Below are 17557 nucleotides of genomic sequence, written 5' to 3'. Positions count from 1 at the left end.
CCCTTGCAATTATTATAAGTAGCAAGGGGCATCAAGCGGTGAGGCCTCACATACCTTGCTTTTGGCTTGGACTATCAGGGGTTGTTTGGAAGACCATAAATGATTTACCAGTGTCAGCCTGTCTTGTTTGGCTTTAAACTGTAAATGATTAACAGGTAAATGAGTGTTTGTGTCTGAATAGCCTATAAATTGTTCAAGTCCCATCAATGGAGAGTCAATCTTTCCATTTATAACTGTTAGGCTGTAAATGGTAAGACTGTAAATGTAATCTGAACTTTTTGCCCATAAATAAGATGGAATAAATGTTGTTTGTAAATAATTTACAGGCAAAAAAGGTCAACCAAAACTTAGTGTAAATGATTTATTATAAATCATTTACAACTTGGACCATTTAGAGGCATCCAAACTATCCTTTAACTTTTGGCGTATACACAAAATCTCTAAACCTAATGGATCTTCCTACGCAACTGACCTCGGAACAAGAGCATGAGATGAAAGCTCAAGTTAATGAACATTTAAGTTCCACATCAACTAAGTGGTAGCAAAAAACTTCCTCTCTATTATATGTAATGCGAGGAGCTTTTGGCTAATTTTACCCCTGCACATGTCATTAGTAGAGAGGGGCATGGACCATTTAGCTTTTGGCTTGTAGATGGACCTTCATCTGAAAGTGTTTTGTGTCTTTTGAATCCATTCCTAAGGAGTATTCTTGGACATCTTCTTTTTTTAACACGCACACTCACACCCTATTGTTCACACACACACACACACACACACACACACACACATGCTTACACATACACACTCGCACCCAATCATTATTTTTTTTAACATTAGCACACTTGCACCCCACACAAACCCGTGCACTCACACCATAGTGGTTTTCACTTTTCACTGCATTGGGTACTTGAACCCATGACCTCGTGTTGAAACTCTTGTGAGTCTACCACCGAGGCATGGTTCTTCCTGAACATCTACTATTTTTTTCGTAGCCCTGCACAAGCGCAAGTTATTAGAGAGCCCATGCAACAATGGCTCTGTAGGGCCCACCATCATGGCTATGTGGCATCCCATTCTATATATTTGTTGTACCGACTCATATCATGTCAGGATGTTAGCCCAAAAATAAGATAAATCTAAAATATGAGTGGGCCACATCATCTCAAAATATGAGCATGGGTCACCCACAATTGAAACTATTCTCAATACTCCTTGGTTTTTATTCTCTTCATGAAGCCAGGTGGAGCTACACCCTTTCCCTCTATCTTTCTTTCTTTTTGTTTCTCCAAAAATGCATCCATGATTTTCTTAGTTATAGTGGGGCATGACTTTCGTTGATGTGGAAGGAACTATTTCATGTGGATGAGAAACACCCTGTCCATCAGATGCACCACCTTGTTTTGAATCAAGGCCTAAAACTCAGGTGGAGTTTACTAAGGGGAACAATTGAGATGGGGAGTCTCACCATTAAAATCATCTAACTTATGCACCCAAAATTGTGGATATGCGCCATACAATCTACTCATCTGACACGCCACTCCAAGATGAATGGATGCCCAAAAATTAGAACATTCCAAGACTCATACAGGCCACATCACGTGAATTTAGATATTTTAGGCATGATTTTGCATGGCTCCCTATGATGTGGCCTGCCTATGTCATAGATTGGACTAGCTTTTAGGATCCATGGTGGAAATGCGATAGCACCCCTGATGGAAAGAATGGATTTGATTCATGTTCTTCCCACATAGGGGTCAGCACAAGTCACACCCTTCCTATGACTACAGGCTAGCGTAGTCCTTTTTCTCTCTCCCTTTCCCTCCTCTCTTGCCCTTTTTCTCCCTCTCCCAGTTTCTTCATATCCATTGCATTTGCCATACCCCCTGTAAATTTCAAGTGATTTCATTTGTTTTGAGTATTTGCTCGCATAACAAGACGTGCAGGGATTGTTGTTTGACGTGGGGTTGATTGCCACAATGCGAATTTTAAGGACTTTTTTGAGACTTTAAAGAGATTTAAGGCCAAGGGAAACAAATCTATAAACATAGTAAATAAACACCATACAAACAATCTTGTTTTGAGCCTGGGAATTTCTTGTTAGTTGTCTACATTTTTATTCTTTTTCTCGCAATATTATTGGAAAAACTCTCACTAGAAATAAACTATATAAGAATATTTATTATAAATCAATAATTAATTTTGAAATTTTAAATATATAGGTATAGAATGAATTATTTTTACTTTTCCATTGGTTGTATTAAATTTGAAATAATTTTGCATTAAAGTGCAAAAAAATAAAATAGAATAAAACTACCAAGACCTTAAAGTATTGTGTATTAGTGCAATAATATCATTTGATTAATTAATATCGTGAGATTTTTAAAATCTCAACAATATTTGTTACATTGATAAACACCCACTTCAATCTGTTAGGTATGGAACCCATAGATTAAAGCATGACAAGATATAATTTGATCTGATGTGTTTTGTTGCCTAACATGAGGTGCAATGTCATTCCCATATTTCATCAGCTTTTTCTTTAATTTTTGCTTCCTGCCACAAAGGTAGACATCGAAAAATATGGTAGCATCTTTGCTTGGGGCCAGCTAACTAATGAAAAGAAAATTTTATGGGCTTAATGTAGTTAAAGACATGAATGTTAATAGAATAAGTTATGCTTATTACATGGCTTCAACTTATACTTCTGTTGTATTAATAATTGTTTCTTAAGCATTCACATATATGATACCTTTGATTAGGACTTTTGTATGGGTAGGGTTGGGCCTGCCTGTATATAGGCCTAATAAGGCAGTGCTATATGATAGTTGAGGGTCGTTTCTTTTTTGTGATGCCTAGAAAAAAATTTGTAAAGCCATTTATTTTGATTCAACAAAGTTTATAGAGTTGAATTTGATATAAGTGAATAAAACCATTCCCCAATGGCATTAAAGCTCGTTAAAATACGGAATTTCTTATTACTTTTATAGATGACTTTAAACGATACAGTAGAAAAATAGAAGCCTTCATACTTTCAACGATATAAAATGAAAGTAGAAAACCAAGTACATCAACCCATTATATTGTTCTTATTAGCATGGTGAATGTTTCTTTACTTCCAATAGTACTAATGAAATTTGGAAGTTCAATGGAAATAGTCATCTAACACTACAGTGACACAACAAAATGATGTGATAAGACGTGATAAGGCACTTCAAGGTTGTATATATCTTTATTGGAGATTGATTATTTGAAAGATACCAGGCAGATGTGGCATGAGAATTAGGTGCGCATGCCAAGAAGAGGTTGTTGGGAACACTAATACAAACCCAAGAGGAGAAGAAAATCGATTAAAGAAAAGAAAAGAGAGATTTTATAATAGACCCAACAATTCTCTAGCCGAATGCAAGAGACTACGAATGTAAGATTATGAGCAAGCTCAATAGTCCTTTAGTCTTGAACTAGAGATCACTTCCCCCACCCCTTCTCAATAGCCACCGTAGAGAAAATTAGAGAATTTCTTAAAAGATCATTTCATTCAACTTGTCTTATTCCAAAGGTCATAAGCCTTATTTATAATCAAACCTTACAATCAGTAATAAATGCTATGAGATCTAAACATAGAATTCCTAACTAACCAATATTTGAGAAAATAAAAAACTAAATAAGAAAGGAGTGTAATTAAGAAAGTGACTAACTAAAAAAATACTTAAATAAGAAATATCTAAAATTTCTCCTTGCCTATTATAAAGATATGAAAGATAAAGAAAATTTTCTAATCTAGAGATTTGCCTAAAAATAAAAGTTAGGGATGGCCTAAAAAAGAAAGTGGGAATTTTTCTTGTGCACATGTTCGAAGCGTGCAAGCATGAGATATGGGCCTTTCCTTCAAATCTTGATCAATCAGCTTGTTTGGCCATCTGGTTGAATCACACATATTTCCCTTCTATGTACAAATCAATGGATTAATAATATAAAATATTTAGTACATATAATTACTTCTAACACAAGTAAGTAAATCATCAAACATGTAAAGTTTAAGAGCCACAAAGATTTTTTACATAAAAAATCATCCGAAGTGAAGGGAAAAATCACGAGACCTAGTCCGCCACATATCCACTCTAATAGAAATAATGGAAGTATAATCATCAAGCGACCTTTCTTAGATACCAAAACTATATCACCCAAAGGTGGATTGCAACCACCAATGAAGGAAATAAATTTCTTACCAATTAGAGATTGTAGAAAACCTCTAACACAATCCCTTGGAGAAGATAATTAAAGAAACCAACATTGTAAATGAACACTCATGGACTTGGATGTAAAAATTTAGGTGATAGGAGCCTCTTGTTCTTCCTCTTGTACAAAACCCTTCTCTCTTTTAGTTTCTCCCCTTTTTCTTCACGAAAGAAATTAAACCCCAAATGTTATTAAAACTCTCTCTAAGTTATATATATATATATATATAGACCTAAATACTCCCACACATGTGGAAAAATAAATTACTTAAGCCAACACACGTGGGTCCCACCTCCACATGAGGAGGGATGTCCAACAGATGTGCATATCAAAGCAAGAAGGTAGGGTTTTACTGTCCAATGCTAACTGAATAAGAAACCATGAAATTCCCACAACCTCTCTTGTCATATTAGCCTAATTTTATTTTATTTTACTTCGTGTCCTAACATGAGCTGGCATAATTGATAGACGGAGTAGATGTTACAGAGATGCCACAGTGGCCCCACAAAGCTTTTGTTGCACAGCTTCTACAACTAGTATGGTTCATCTTTTTCACATGTGGCACCAATGTACAACTATCTAAACCATCCAACTTGTGAGTACCATTGTTGATGCAACATATATCTAAATTAGACTAATAAAACAATTCAAGCATCCATGTAATGGCCACCAAATGAATGGTTAAAAGCACAATATTGAGCAACCCAAATTGAAGGGAATTTATTTTTTTTATTTTTTATTTTTTATCGTTAAGAGTATCCTCTTAGGGGGCATTTGGATCGTAAGTTACTTTAGATAAGTTACTTATGCCATAAGTAGCTTGTTTTGGTTTCTACTTAATCAACAGATAAGTATGTTTGGTAAAGAACATACTTATCATCCAAAAAGTAGAAAAGCATATTTGGTTTCCAACGTCATAATTAATTATCCTGAAAGTTTGTTTGATAAAAATAAGTTACTTTTTCTATAATAAATAATAAAAAAAACTATTTATTTAAATTTAATAACTAAACTAACTTATTTAAGAAAAGTAACTTATTAACTTATGTAAGTTAAGAAAATAATAATAATAAATACTTATTTTTTAGTATCCAAATAAGTTACTTTAACTCATGACCAAATAATAAATACTAATAAGTACTTATTTTTTGGGTCCATTTGGATAGCACCAAATAAGTTACTTTAACTCATGACCTCAGTGTTGAGGGGCACTCTTATCTACCACTGAGCCATGGGTTAGAACCATTAAAGGGAGGTTAGTGCAAAAGGTCTAAGCTCATTTCATCTCTTTATTTGGGGTTGCTCTTCTCAGTAATTAACCAGTCCACTCAAGTACATATCCAAAAATGGTGGAATCATCTATTCTTCCAATAATAAGAGGTATCGCTCCTTAATAATCATATGGGAGCTTTGTTGGGGAAGAATAAACAAGTCTGTCAATGGGTCGAGGTCGAGCTCAGGCCAGGCAAAATCAAAATTTTGAATAGTGCTAGCCAATCAGGCCCGGCCGGAACATTTCAAAATCTTGGTCGAAGCTAACCTCGGGCCAGGTCCTTTACAGCCATAAGAATAAGGTTACATGAGGGGGAAATGCCAATTTATAACATGTCATTCATGGGGTGAAATGGCGGTTGAAGGAAATTGAAGGGAAAATAGACCTAGATGAAGGAAGAACACAAATATCAGTTTGATCCAAAACTTTGGTAGCTCCTGAGAACTTTTAATGATGAGATAGATGAGCATTTGATTACTGACTGTTTCCTATTATGTGGTCCACTTGAGATTTGGTTCTACCTCATTTGTGGGGTCATGCTGGAAAAATGGATGAACCACATACATGATGGTGAGGCCCACAGAGCTTTTCCAGTAGCACACAGTGCCAACGTAGGTGTTGTATGCTACACCACGCGAAATCCCTTTTACATGATGGTGCCTCCTATTGTCGGCTTAGATTCTTTTACATGTGCAACACATTCACACTCAGTTGGAGTTGACGATCCCTCGCCTCCCAAAACCATTTATGTAAAAACTAAATTAAAAAATAAGTGTCACCAAAGCATTCCCTTGATATTCCCATCTATCAACCCATAACACATATTCTTGTAACACTGACTATAGCTCACTAGGACATGAATTGCATGTTACCAGGGATTTCGAGAATCTCTTATAAGCATGAGCTATATGGTGGGTCCACCATGACATTGATATGCTACCTAACCCATCATAAGGTGATTTCCACTAGGATGAAAGAAAAACAAAAACACCATTATGATCCAATATTTTTGTGGCCCCTAAGAATATTTCAATGATGGCATTCAATCTCCACTGGTTCTTATGTTGTGGCCCACTTGAATCTTAAATTTGCTTCTTCTTTATTTAATTTCATCCTAACATATATAGAGCTTAGGGTTACAATAGAGTCGACATCGTGTCTGGCTCACTAGCCTGATGGAACTCTGCATGGATGTGCATCAAAAAGAATTTCTAAAACACCATTAGAAGACCTTGAGTTAAGACTAATGAATGAAAATGATTAGAAAGTGATCATATTAGCTCATACTTTCATAGAAAAGCATCAACCAAATTCCAATAACTTAAAAAGGTAATTAAGTACTGGCCCCACAATCACAATTAAATGAGGGACTATGCTCCACACCAAACATAAACTTAGGAACATAAAAGAAAATTTATTAAAAATTGGAGGTTAAATTCTCCCCTGTTAGTAGGCAGGATGAGAGTTAAAGCATTTTATTCTCCTAGTAGAGTAAGGAGAAAGTTCTTATAGTCTCCTGAGGTGTCATTAGCAACTGCATGGCTAAGAGCCACATTGTTTCTCTTGTGATACACCTTCATTATCTCCTTCAAGTCCTTCTCCACATGCATGACGATCACACGTGTGAGTGCATCCACATCAGTTCCAATACTGTTAATCGCGTTCCTCAGCACCTGAAACCAAAAGAAATGAAGAAAAGAATCATTAAGGGTGCATTGTGTTGTGTTAGATGTCTCACAGTGCAAGAGAAGTTATAATGAGGCCCCAACGAGGGAATGCGGGGGGCATGTTGTATGAGACCTAATCCAAAGACCCGACCTGACCGAATAAGGTATTTCTATATACAGAATATAAATAGTCTCTATGGAAATCAAATTAGAGCTACCCAAGAGTAGGTTTTTATGAATATTTTGAGTGCTAGAAAGTTTTGGGACTATAATCCTTTTTTGAGAAGGTAATGATTTCTGTAGGAACTCATTTATGAAGTAGGCACAACTGCAATATAGTTTTATATATATATATATATATATATATATATATATATATATATATATATATATATATATATATATATATGAACTAAATATTGTGATTTATATTCAAAATGATGAATGCTATTATTATAGACATGCATGGTATATATTATAATCAAACAAATAGAAGTATAAACATCTACATTGTAAATATAAATTTTCATTAACTTAATCAATAATAAAAATACAGAGCCATAATTTTAGGTTACTAAAATTAGCTATCTGGATTGCGAAATGATTTATAATCCAAATAGTTTGATCCGCGATGGAAAACATGGGAAGTTTCATGCTTTAGGTAACTTTATTCTTTCTTTTCTTTTCTTTTGTGTGGTTCATTCCTGATGGAAGCCATCAGATCAATGGATTGAATAAACCAACTGTGAGACCCTTAACCTTAGTATCCATTTTGTTCTGTCAGGTCTCGCAGTCCTACTGGTCGAATTCCGGCGACCCGCGACCTACGGTTTACATTTGCGATGACCCTTAAGTCCTATCATATAAACCCGACCCGGATTGACCTGAAACTAGTGCCATAACGACCGCATCGACGCCATGGTCCCAACGCCGTGTCTCGTGTGTCAATCCGAGGTGTAGATCTAAAGTTGTGGCCCGCACCATTTTGGACCCTTAATCATGATGTGGGACCCACATTACCCATGTGCATGTTTTTCCATGTGGGCCCACTCTAGTTACATCAATTCCCATGAGAGAGCTTTAGTCAGCTCTCTCTCTTACAAGCAATTATGGATTTTCTTCCCCAAAAGGGAAATCATCGCTTTTCTTATCAAAAAGGCATCATTACCTTATATGCCATTATTTCCATCCCTACAACACTCCACCCTCTTCTCTTTCTTCCTCTCCTCTCTCTCTCTCTCTCCTCTTCTCTACCTTGGATGTCCATGGGAGAAGCTCCCCTTCTCTAGCCCCCTTGCAACTAAAAATCTCTCTAATCCCACCATCTAAGACCCATCATCACCATTAAACCTCACAATTTGAAGCTATGGAGCCTGAAGCTTGAAGAAGAAGGGAGATCTTGAGGTGGGTGTATATCTAGGAGTAGCTTTTCTAATTTTCTTCTTCTTGTAATATGGATTTTTATTTTTGGGAGCTTGTAGGACCCACCAATCAATGGTGGAGATCCTACATGACTCTATATGTGTGGCTAGTGGCCCACTTCATGCATGCATGTTGCCATGACGGGCCATTCTCCATGGACTGATCATAATGATTTCCTTTTTGATCAATGGTTGTTGGGTCATTTAGACCTGAGATTGCATCGTGGGGATGATATCCCCACCTTAGATTTTCTTTGGATGTAGAGATCCATGTATGCATGGACCCATGATGAATGATTTGGATTGTTGGAGGACTCATAGTGGCGGAGTCCTCTCATGGCCACGATTCTCACTCTCTATCTCTTTCCCTCTTTGTCCCTGATGATGGTGGCCCACTTGATGTGACCAAAACATCCAAGACCCATCAGATTTTTGAGACGTCCAGGCCCACTATGCTAGACGTCCAGGCTCATGTTGATTGTTTGGGTTGGATGGCCATTAAGGCTGGATTTCTTAGATGTTTTTGTAAGGGGAGTGGGTCTAGAATATTTGTGGCCTATGTAGGTGGACCTCACTTGTTTAATCTAAGCTTTAATCCCTCTATTTATTTTGCAATGGGCTGAAAATGGACAAAACATGTTGTTGTCTAGATTTCAGGCCCATTGTTGTATGGTTTTGGACATCGTTTGTATGGCTTGTTTACAATGCTTTTCTTCAAGATTTTTTTTGGTATTCTTTGAGGTGTGGACCCTACCTTGATGTAGGATGGAGCCCACACCATCCACCCTTGATTTGAGCTCCATGGAGTGGGCCCAAGAGGGCTGGACGGTTCAAATTTTCTGGACTATCCAGCAGTCCTGCATGCAGAAAATGCCCTTGTATCAACCTAGTTTGGGCCCCACACGTTGTCCATATATGGGTGCATGCAATCCACCCATTTTCCCTTTGATTTGGCAGGCCTGGGCCCACCCCATTGGGTGTACAAGATGAGGCCAGCAACATTTTTTCCAGCAGCAGAATTTTATTTACAACCTTACTGTCCAAATTTTTATTCTCTAAATGTATGGATGTATGATCTTTTCCTTTACCTCCTTTTTGGCCCACCTTTCTGGGACCCACTTCATGAACATGTGGGCCACCTGGACCAACATTTTTTGGGGGTTTTTGAGGATGGGCCAGCAGCCCACCTGCTGGACGTCAGCAGGGGCTGGCCGTTCCTCCCCTTTTGGCCCACCTTGCTAATGTGTTTTCTTCATGCTTTCCCTCCCTTGTGTTGCCCATTTGGATGTGGTCCATCCCATGGTGGGACGACCATAAGTGGGGCCCACCTTGTATATTATTAAGGGCCAACCGTCCAGCCCCTGGGACGTTTAGATTGTTCTTGGAGTGCTGCTGGACTTACAGTCCAGCAGCAGGCCCACCTCTTTTTGAGTGTTGTATTCACACTCTCCATCTGTTGGGGCCCACTATGAGTATTAAGGACCAGTATAAGATTTATTTCCTTCTATAAATCCTATCTGCTGGACCTCAGCAAGCCCAGGAAGCTGGGTGGGCTGAAAGTCCAGCAATGTACTGAAAGATGTATGATACATGTTGTGGATATTGTAAGGATGTGAGGCCCACCAAATGAAGAGTGTTGAGTACACACATGATCAGGTTTATTCTGAGATATTTTAGGGCTTAATTAATGCCTTATGAGGCCCATCCTTAGTTATATATTGTAGGCCATCCATAAAATAGATTATTTTTTTAATGGTCCAATAGACCCAGATGGGCTGGTAGTCCATTATTTGAGCCTAGTATTGTGTAAGGGCTGACCTCTTTGTATTATGGGCCCAATGGGCTGCCTATAAGCCCAACATGAGTGAATGAACCTTGTATGCTCACATTTAAACTCTTAGTATGGCTGACTTGCAAGGCCCACCTTGAAACCCATTGGGCCATTTGGCCCATAAATACTTTAGGCCTTGACCTTGTATTCTTGGGCTTATGGGCTGCCCATTTGATCCATTTAATGCATGGATCCGGTAGCTATTGAAGGTTAGGCCATGGTTGCCCCGTTTGGCCCATGATGATGTATGCTTGGGCCATGTTATGCCCTTATCGGGTCCATGTATATATAGATAGATAGAGAGAGAGAGAGAGAGAGAGAGAGAGACTTTGGGCCATTCTCTTGGGGCCCATTATGGGTTGTGATGTGTATTTATGGTTGCCCATTTTGTTTTCATAATAATATTCAGGCCTTGGGCCTTGGTATAGTTGGTTTTCTTGGTTGGGCCACCTTATATAGATATATATATATATATACATACATATATGTAGACTTTGGGCCATTCTCTTGGGGCCCATTATGGGTTGTGACGTGTATTTATGGCTGCCCATTTTGTTTTCATGATAATATTCGGGCCTTGGGCCTTGGTTGAGTTGGTTTTCTTGGTTGGGCCACCTTCTTGGGGACGATGATGGTTAAATGTCCCCATTATGGACCCTTCTAGGCCCGTTGGTGGTTGAATGTCCACCTTAGGCCCATTTAATAGGTTCATTCTTATCATTTGGTGGTTGGATGTCCACCTTAGATCTTGTTTGGACCCATTCATCCCTTTTAGGCCCGTAACATTGATTACTTAGACCTTGTGAGCTACCCCAAACTATTGAGCCCCCACTAGTAGTATGTATCTTTCCCGTTTTGAGGAATTGTCTAAGTACCTAGACTCTACCTTGGTAAGAGGAGAGTACGACATCGTATTATGTCATACGTAGTTACCTTCATGACTCATCCATGTGCATCATATGTATGCTTGGAGTATGAATTGATTAATCATGACTTATGCTGTTAGGCAGGCTGTTATGAGACTCCCTGAGTGATGGAGTTGCCTCACTTGAGCATGTTGGATGCGCAGGACTGATGCATGGTTGATTTGTGTGATTCATGCACCTGGCATTGCATAACATGGTTGATATTCGCCCTAGCTTCATCAGGATCGTAACCTCCACATGTATATTGTAGATGGCCAGATTTGGACACCGGAAATGTTTGGTTGACCACTGTAGGACACGTAGGATATCTTTAGGTGAAAGTCTCAGAACCTTCGTGGTACTAGGAGACGCTCCAACACTGAGACCGAGTAGAAAACATGAGCATCAGTTCCTACTACCATAAGGTCGCATCTCCCACTATATCATGGTCGGTTGAAAAGGGGTGTGGCCTTACCCGCCTGAGTGAGGAAGCAAAAGCTAGGCTGAGTCTGACCCGCTCGTAAATAGGTCTGTTACCGTCGAGCCGTGTTGGTATTAGCTTTCCACGGGCGGGTAGTGAGGTCTTTTACACTCGCTGGGCTGTGCAGCTAGGAGAGCGGCAGTCCGTCTATAGTGTCTTCGACCTTGGTGATTTTTTCAGAGTAAAACTATACTGATACGTTGGATTGATATGAGGATAAGCTTGATCATATTGCATATTGCACGTGGCATTGGCTCCATGTGCCCTACATTGTATTGTTCAGCCTTAGGATGGCTGTTGGCACTCCTATATTTCATAGCCTTGTTATGGCTGGTGGTGTTCATGGTCCTTACCGCATATTCCGCATACTCTGTTATTGCATTCACGACACTTGTCCCACACACACTTACACCACCCTCTAAGCTTTTTATAAGCTTAGGCACGATTGATGCGTGCAGGTGATTCCAGGTTAGTGAGTGGAGTAGGAGCCGGAGCGTGCTGTTGATCCTTTTGGAGTTTTCTGTACACAGACTTTGTATTTCCCTTTGAGCCTTGTACTTGTAAAAAGTTTAAATTCTTAGTGAATTTTGTAATATTATTCCTGTGGTTATTTATCTGTGGTTATGATGTTATGATCTTGGGTATGCTTATTATGAATCAGACTATGTTATAGAAATCCTCCTTGTAGGATCCCAGGATCGAAACTTGGTAAATGTGTGCCAGGAGCCGAGAATGGTGTACTACGGAGGCTGTCGCCACCAGATTCAGCAATCGGGATTTGTATAAGCCCGGTTTTAGAATTTGGGGCGCGACACCAACCATGGCCCCACATGCACAAATCATGTACCAAACAGAGAAACTCATTCTATTTTTAATCACTATTAAAAAAAATATGATTCTAATGCATAATTATTATTAACTAAAAATGTGATGGACGCATTTTAAGAGGGACCTAAACAGGCTCGTGGTCTATTTGGTTAGGGAATTTTGCAAAATTGGGAATAAGCCTAATCCCATTTTTTACAGCCCTAGACCTTCCACATCATATTCATACTATAGAAACAATGTTTTCTTTCATTTAATCACAATTTTCAAATCCTTCACTATTATTGACAACTTGCAAGATTGTAACTAAGATGGAGGAACCACCCTCTCCATTTCAGATTTGCACTGCAAAAGCAACTGCTTCTTCTAATTACTTTCAATTTTTAAACGCTTCAATTAGAAACATTGTTTCACACTATAGAAACAATGCTTTCTTTCATTTAATCACAATTTTTGAATCCTTCTCTATTATTGAAAACTTAAAAGATTGTAACTAAGTGGAAGAAACTGCCCTCTCCAATTCTTATTTGCACCGTAGAAGCAATTGTTTCTTCTAATCACTTTCAATTTTTGAAAGCTTCGATTAGAAACATTGTGTCACACTATAGAAACAATACTTTCTTTCATTTAATCACAATTTTCAAATCCTTTACTACTATTGAAAACTTCCAAGATTTGTAACTAAATGGAAGAACCAGCCCTCTCCATTTCAGATTTTCACCACAAAAGCAACTGTTTCTTCTAATTACTTTCAATTTTTGAACACTTCAATTAGAAACATTGTTTCACATTGTAGAAACAATGTTTTCTTTCACTTAATCACAATTTTTGAATCCTTCACTATTATTGAAAACTTGCAAGATTGTAACTAAGTGGAAGATACCACCCTCTCCATTTCAGATTTTCACCTCAAAAGCAACTGTTTCTTCTAATTACTTTTTAATATGATTTTTTTTTTTTTTTCTTGTCGTTGAGGATTCTTACCTTTTCAAAATACTTGTGAGGGGAATTAATGCACTGGACGGTGGTCCGCAATGCAGATAAGAATTCATCCAATGGATCACCCAACAATCCCTGATAATCACACACTCCATGAGGGAAAAAATTAGTGTACTTTCATTCAAGAGCAAATGCTGAAATGCGATAATATCTCGTCAAGAGGCTAAAATTCACAATACCTTAGTGATAGAAGTTCCATACTCATCTTTGTAACGGTTAAATGTCATATGAAGCTGCACCTTGCTCCTTGTACTCAAGATTCTTATGATCTCTTCATGATCAAATGCCTTTTTCTTGGATGGCATCATGAAGAATGTTCGCCTCTTGAAGCGCTAGGCTTGTGTTAATCTCATCGCCGCCATACCTATACGTGCCCACTAGAGCTACCAAAAGCTGTGGCAAAAGAAAAAAAAAAAAAGACCCAAATTCAGCACATTTAACTTCATTTGAACAATGTATGGATGGAGACATGAAAGTACCTTACGGAAGTTGCCTGTGGTGTTCGACACAACATCTTCTTCCAACGAACGCTTGAAGCGTGAGTGGTAGGCCTGCTTCACTGCCAAAAGCTCGGATGGGGTCCGGACGCATGCTATTTCTATGATCGCACGAATGTCGGGGATCAACTTGTTCAGTGCAGCACTACTTATGACAGCATCTCGATCGGGTGGATCCAATGTCCACCGGTACACCGCGTTCTGTTTTCAGGAAGTTGGTTTGGAAAACATTCTTATTGGAATTTATAAGCAGACTGAAATATGGTTTTAAGATCAGATGAGTCAGGTGTGACTCGTTGGATTCAACTCAGACATGTGAAGACCCATCTGGTACAATGAGTCACCCAGACGAGTCGGGAGTTTGACTCGCAACGATAATTTACATCCCATCCAGTGAATAACTTCTAACCTATCAGGTTAATGCTACATCCAACCCTTCCAATAGATTGGACCCACCAAAAGGATGATCTTATGCTAATATCAGCACCATCTACTTATTAGGTGGGCCACACCATAGAAAACAATATATAGCCATTGATAAATAGAAAAATCCAAGTGTGGTCCACTCTAGGGAGTGGATGATGGACACTATGGCTTACATTAGCATTTGTACTTGTTGAAAAGGTTATATGGTTTTGATGGTTCAAAGGCCTACCTCAAAATCACCAGAGTTTTCAGACTTAAGTCGATGGATGAGATCCTCCTGATAAAGCTCTTCATAAGCTATCCTAATCTGCTTCCTTTGAGCTGAGTCTCTGTGACCCAGTATTGAAATTATTGCATTCTCATCTGTCCCCCACCCTATCACACCATGATTCATGTAATAATCAGATTACTGTAAGCATTGATTGGTGACTCGGACTGAGTCGACTCAAACTCAGTCAGATTCAATCCAGAACGACACAAGTCACCCAGATGAATCAGCCCTGACCATAGTTCTAAAACTCCGTAACTTACTCAAATCTGGGCTAACAGTGAAGTGTGAACTGACAGTGGGGTGTACTAACAAGCTAACAAAAATAATAATAATAATAATAATAATCTGGGCTGAGTCAAGTCAAGTCAAGTCAACTTGATTTTGAGCCGAGTCACCGTAAAACTCAGTTGTAAATATGATTTGGCTTCAACTCGCTGTGACTCATCAAGTCAACTCAATGACTCAAATGAGTAAATTCAACTAAACATGACTTGAAGAAAAATGTAAAACGTATCAACATCTCTCATCAACTAGCAAACCACTATATATAAATCATTTTCGACTATTTTTATATTTTTAGCATATATAACTATTTTTTAAATACAAATAATATTAATTTAGCTATTAAATATTGAGTCCAAGTCAAGTAAAGACTAGCTGAGTCTTTGAGTCAGCGCAACCCAGATAGACATTGAGTCGAGTCAAGTTTTTGAACTATGGCCCTGACTTGACCGAGCCAGGCCAATTCACCTCCAACTCAGCTGAGTTGTGACTCGACCGGAGACCAGATGGCGAGTATTTGGATTAACAATAAAAAATAAATTTTAATTTTAGGTGCCACCCAAATATGGCCTATGATTTTGTTTCAATTATTTACAACGTCAAGCAATATACTGTATTTCATTCAATATCACGAAATTTTTTTATATTTGTTGCAGCCAAACACTTTGTAAGCTATCAATTTCATCTCAAAAATATACATACTACGACACTACAAAATTGTAATGTGAGTTTAGTAAAGCCAACTAACAACTAATAGAATGTATGGAAGAAATAATAATTGATATTGATAAAATGAGCCAATTCCATTCATGTGGGGCTATGTTTTCCAGGTTTTTGATAGTAGGGGAATGATGATGGGGGATGTCCGGAAAATCTCCCAGATTAGAAGTTCCCAACCCTTGGATCAGTGTTCTATTTTATGGGATGTGGATTGAAGGTTGAGATCTTCCGATCTGTGAGATTTTTGCATCCACTAATCTCCAAGATTTAGAGGCCTCACAGCCATTCCTGAGGTTAATGTGAACCGTTGCTCTATTTATCTTCTTAGCAATCTACTTATTAGCCACTAATTGGATGGCTGTGATTGTCATATCTAGGAGATCTTTCTTTGTGAATGGTCATTCTACGGTGGGACCCAATAGACCAATGAGCCGGATTAATGGGTCATTGCCCCATGCATTAAGCTTAACCTACAACGTGATGTGTGGGGCCCACCATGATGCGAGTATGACATCCAATCCATCCATCGTGTATGGACCCTAGGCTTCTCCTCGGTGACAAAAACTTAGGCCGACCGAAATCTTAAGTAGACCGCACCACAAGGAACAGTTAGGATCCATTAAGAACATTCCAGATTCACTATGGTTTTTAAAATGTCATCCAATCCATTCAAAAGATGTTCCCTGCCAGGATTAATGGACACGACAAAAATCAGGCCGTTCCAGAACTTAGGTGGACCACAACATGTGATTTTTAGGTTTAAGGCATAATTTACATGGTGTGACCCAGCTGAGTTTTGGATGGGCTTGATTTTTATTGGGGATTGATAAACGTGAGGGTCGTCCATGATGGACGGATTGGATGTCAATCAAACATCACAGTGGGCCTTAGCCATCACGTTGTTGCGGATCATGGCTCATTACAGTAAGTTACTAGAAGACGGGGACTGTGATATGGTCCACAACCATTCATTATTGTAGGGCATGGGCCCCACTCGAGATTATGGGACGTTCCATGTACTGCCTACGGCCCTACAGGGAGCCAGAGGAAGCTGTATTAAAAAATTAAAAAAAAAGTAATTAAAAGAAAAAAAGAAAAAAAGCGAGAACCACATGATCTGATTCTAAGGTGGGCCCCACATAAGCAGACTACAGGGGGTCAAGAGAGACCTTGACAGGCCTTCCTTAGATTTTCAGCATCATCAGTTGGAGAAGGAACTGGATCAGGCACTATAAGGGTAGCCATCTCTCTCTATCTCTCTCTCTCTCTCTCTCTGATTCTGGACAGAAGAAGAGACGGCGGATGTTCATTTTATAGGGTTTTGATAGGGTACGGTGCCATAGTACCAAGCACGGCACGGTGGCAGGTTTCTACCCTCCGATTGCACCCTTAGAATAATCTGAACCGTTCATTTTCTCATTACCACCGTACAAATGCTATAATTTATAATCACGCTTCACTGATAAACTTGACATTTGAATCCTGGGTCTTAATATGAACCATTAAATATTCATCTTCCTATACACAACCATCTGTTTAACAAGAATCTTATTTTTATGGCCCAGGTAGCACATATTTCGGAATGTGAACGGTTCAGATCATTCTAATAAAGTAATCCGGGAGTGGAAACCTGCCACTGTACCATACTTGGTAGTGTGGCACCGTACGCTATCAGAACCTCCTTTTATAACGCAAGGCTCTTACACTGCACGTTTCTACATTA

The 17557-nt window shown here is 38.7% G+C and overlaps 1 pseudogene; it reads right to left on the bottom strand.

Moving 5' to 3' along the window:
* Positions 1-6984: 6984 nt before the first annotated feature.
* Positions 6985-17102, bottom strand: LOC131250072 (annexin-like protein RJ4; annotated as a pseudogene).
* Positions 17103-17557: the final 455 nt, after the last annotated feature.

The sequence above is a fragment of the Magnolia sinica genome, chromosome 6 (assembly GCF_029962835.1).
Source record: "Magnolia sinica isolate HGM2019 chromosome 6, MsV1, whole genome shotgun sequence".
NCBI lineage: Eukaryota > Viridiplantae > Streptophyta > Magnoliopsida > Magnoliales > Magnoliaceae > Magnolia > Magnolia sinica.
Note: the sequence above shows the minus strand (reverse complement) of the source record. Positions and strands in the feature narration are given on the sequence as shown.